At 49.9% G+C, this 4,275-nt stretch overlaps 1 non-coding gene across 1 annotated transcript; it reads left to right on the top strand.

Moving 5' to 3' along the window:
* Positions 1-3,355: 3,355 nt before the first annotated feature.
* Positions 3,356-3,430, top strand: Trnas-cga (transfer RNA serine (anticodon CGA)). Its single transcript has one exon. It is a non-coding gene; the product is annotated as a tRNA-Ser (tRNA).
* Positions 3,431-4,275: the final 845 nt, after the last annotated feature.

Genomic DNA, 4,275 nt, shown 5'->3' with positions numbered 1-4,275 from the left:
GACTTGGGTAAATAAATGAAAAAGAAAATAGTTAAAAACCATTCAAAGGCCAAGATCGCACAAAACATTTTTTTATTCAAGACAGCCGGTTTCAACAGTCTTCATGTCTTAAGCATGTTTTGTACTGTAACATGTTCATTTTACACTGACCATGTCCGTATACATCTGTGAGCAATAAGTATATGGACATGACTTTTTGCACATGAAGCCGTCTGTTTTTAAATATATTAGCGGTGATGAACGTTTATAATGTGCTAAGTTTTATCCACTTAACATCTTGCGCATGATGTCAGCGTAAAATGAAGATGTTTTACCACACAAAATAAAAGTTTTAAAGAAGAAGATGGCAGCTAAAACTTTTGAAACCGTTTGACTCGAATAAAAAAAAAAGTGATCTTGGCACTTGAATGGTTTTTCACAATTGAAAAAGATCGCCCTTGAATACTCTCAAAATGAAGAAATTCAATGAAAATGAAAAGTTGAAAACAAAAATAATTTGGTATCGAAAACAGGGCGCAAAACTATGAAACAGCGGCACTAGCCACTGTGGTACCCCTTCGGTACTGCTCAGACTGTTTCAGCACCCTTTAAAGTCTCTGTGGGCTGTACACCACCCATTCCTCAGTGCAGCAGGTCTAGGAAAACTGTCAGTTGCTCACTCTTGGTGGAGCTACTGTTATGTTTAAGTGGGTTCTTGGTCATGTCGCTCTGCCAGGACGAGGTGATGTCATTTTGGCATCACCACTGGTCCTCCCTTCAGAGGAATAGGCTCCAAGTTATTAAGCCTCTTCCAGGTGCTTGGGCGACCTCCTCTCGCCCCCCCCCCCCCCCCACTTCCCCCCCCCTCCCCGCCCCCGCCGTGATGAGGTCATTTTAACTACCCGCAGGTTACGTATTGAGCACTGCCTTTTTAATAATCCTCATTTGGTTGATGGCGCTTTCCCACCACTTTGTACAAAGTGCGTCCAAGTTTTAACTGTCCGTCACTTCATGACGGAATGTCCTTTTTTTACCGTTTACGTTCCCGCTTTTGTTTGCCGTCTGAGTTTTCGGCCGTTTTAGGAAATGACGCGCGGGCTGTCGACCGTGTTTTACTTTTTATCCCTCAAAGCAGTTTGGCGAATGCCATTTAATTTTTACTTTTGGACCTCTGTTTCTGTACAGCGTCTTTGTAGCCCTTCGTCCACGTCCATGTTTTTAGCTGTTTTCTCTTATGTCATTTGGGGCTGACGTATAGTCGTTTTTTAACTTCTCTCTCTCTCCTCGTGTTCTAATTTTGACCCTATTTGTTTTTGAGCCCTAAAACAAAACAAACTACCAAAACAAATCGACTCGACTGAACTACACTACTGGCCATTACAATTGCTACACCAAGAAGAAACGCAGACATGTGATTACATTTTCACGCAATTTGGGTGAATACCTCCTGACAAATCAGTAGTCAGAACAACCACGTCTGGCCGTAATAACGGCCTTGATACGCCTGTGCATTGAGTCAAATAGAGCTTGGATGGCGTGTACAGGTACAGCTGTCCATGTAGCTTCAACACTATACCACAGTTCATCAGGAGTACTGACTGGTGTATTGGGACGAGACAGTTGCTCGTCCACCATTGACCAGACGTTTTCAATTGGTGAGAGACCTGGAGAATGTGCTGGCCAGGGCAGCAGTCGAACATTTTCTGTATCCAGAAAGGCCCGTACGGGGTCTGCAACATGCGGTCGTGCATTATCCTGCTGAAATGTAGGGTGTCGCAGGGATCGATTGAAGGGTAGAGCCACGGGTCGTAACACATCTGAAATGTAATGTACACTGTTCACAGTGCCGTCAATGCGAACAAGAGGTGACCGATACGTGTAACCAATGGCACCACATACCACAACGGCGGGTAATACGCCAGTACGGCGATGACGAATACCCGCTCCCAATGTGCGTTCACAGCGATGTCGCCAAACACGGATGCGACCATCACGATGCTGTAAACAGAACCTGGATACATCGGAGAAAATGACGTTTTGCCATTCGTGCACCAGGTTTGTCGTTGAGTACACCATCGCAGGCGCTCCTGTCTGTGATGCAGCGTCAAGGGTAACCGCAGCCATGGTCTCCGAGCTGATAGTCCATGATGCTGCAAACGTCGTCGAACTGTTCGTGGAGATGTTTGTTGTCTTGCAAACGTCCCCATCCGTTGACTCAGGGCTCGAGACGTGGCTGCTCGATCCGTTACAGCCATGCGGATAAGATGCCTGTCATCTCGACTACTAGTGATACGAGGCCGTTGGGATCCAGCACGGCGTTCCGTGTTACCCTACTGAACCCACCGATTCCATATTCTGCTAACATCATTGGATCTCGACCAACGCGAGTGGCAATATCGCGATACGATAAACCGCATTCGCGATAGGTAAACCGCAATCGCGATAGGCTACAATCCGATATTTATCAAAGTCAGAAAAGTGATGGTACGCATTTCTCCTCCTTACGGGAGGCATCACAACAAAGTTTCACCAGGGGACGCCGGTCAACTGCTGTTTGTGTATGAGAAATCGGTCGGAAGCTTTCCTCGTGTCAGCACGTTGTGTGAATGGTCTGAAAAGTTAATCATTTGCACATCACAGCGTCTTCTTCCTGTCGGTTAAATTTCGCGTATGTAGCACGTTATCTTCGTGGTGTAGCAATTTTAATGGCCAGTAGTGTAATTAACGCCCTAAAAAACACGGGCAGTACGTCGAGAACTTTCACCGTCGTCTTCCCAGGAACAGTCGTGTGTCTAAGGATAAGCCGAGGCACGTGACTTTCACTCTGCAGCCGAGTGTGCGCTGATATGAAATTTCCTGGCAGATTGAAACTGTGTACCTGACCGAGACTCGAACTCGGGACCTTTGCCTTTCGCCGGCAAGTGCTCTACCAACTGAGCTACCCAAGCACGACTCACGCCCCGCCTTCACAGCCTAACTTTTGCCAGTATCTCGTCTCCTACCTTCCAAACTCCACAGAAGCTCTCCTGCGAATCCTGCAGAACCAGCACTCCTGAAAGACAGGATATTGCGGAGACATGGCTTAGCCACAGCCTGGGGGATGTTTACAGAATGAGATTTTCACTCTGCAGATTAAAACTGTGTGCCGGGCCGAGACTCGAACTCTGGACCTTTGCCTTTCGCGGGCAAGTGCTCTACCAATGGAGCTCCCCAAGCACGATTCACGCCCCGTCCTCACAGCTTTACTTCTGCCTGTATCTCGTCTCCTACCTTCGAAAATAGTTCTGCAGGTTTCGCAGGAGAGCTTCTGTAAAGTTTGGAAGGTAGGAGACGCGATACTGGCAGAAGTAAAGGTGTGAGGACGGGGCGTGACTCGTGCTGGGGTAGCTCAGTTGGTAGAGCACTTGCCCGCGAAAGGCAAAGGTCCCGAGTTCGAGTCTCGGTCCGGCACACAGTTTTATTCTGCCATGAAGCTTCACGTGTCCAGTTATTTTGATTCCTCTTCCGCTGAGGGACGTTCCTGAGAAAATCGGGTTATGACACTTTTTAGGGTTCACCTCGTTAGTCGCGACCGCTCGTCTGCTAGTGTTCCAATAATCCCGTGTTGGACACGGCTGCCACGTATCTGACACGGGTACGTGTCGGCGCGGCGCTTCGAGGCGTGGGAGCGCGGCAGGCTGGGCGCTGGCGAGGCACCTCTGCTGCCGCAGCGAGAGCGAACGCCGTCGGTGCTGGCTGCTGCCGCACCTGCGGACAGTGCAGCCGGACAGACATTTCACACCTCCATTGCCGCCAGCGGAGGCACGGCCCAGTTCCGCCGCAGATACAATTAAAAGATTGCCGAGCGGCGCGGCGCGTCGGGTCGTTACACGTGTGCGGCCGGTTCCCCCGGGGACGGACGCGGTGGCGGCGGCGGTGGAGGCGGCTACCGGGACTCCGCACGTCTGCCGTAACGAGAGCGGCCGGCGGGAATCACCTGCGCCCGTGCCGCGCGCCGTGATTGGCACGGACTGCGCCCTGCCCTGCGAGGAATGTCGTCCGGCACCACAGTCTTCCTTTTGTGGTCCCGCGCTGCGTCGAGATACGTGTGTGAAATAGGTTTCACGACCCCGCGGCCGCTTAGAAAGCCCGACATTAATTACTGCCACTATAGGCGGAGATAATTAATACGGCCTCCGCAGTTTCGTTCTGATGTCTTCTGGAAACAATGAATGTTGCTGCTACTTCATTTAATTATCTTCCACGTTCTTTTTTTCCGTGCACAAGACGTGAACACGACTTTTCCACAGGAAGGCG

The sequence above is a fragment of the Schistocerca gregaria genome, chromosome 6 (genome assembly GCF_023897955.1).
Source record: "Schistocerca gregaria isolate iqSchGreg1 chromosome 6, iqSchGreg1.2, whole genome shotgun sequence".
Lineage (NCBI taxonomy): Eukaryota > Metazoa > Arthropoda > Insecta > Orthoptera > Acrididae > Schistocerca > Schistocerca gregaria.
This window is presented reverse-complemented; position numbering and strand designations above follow the sequence as displayed.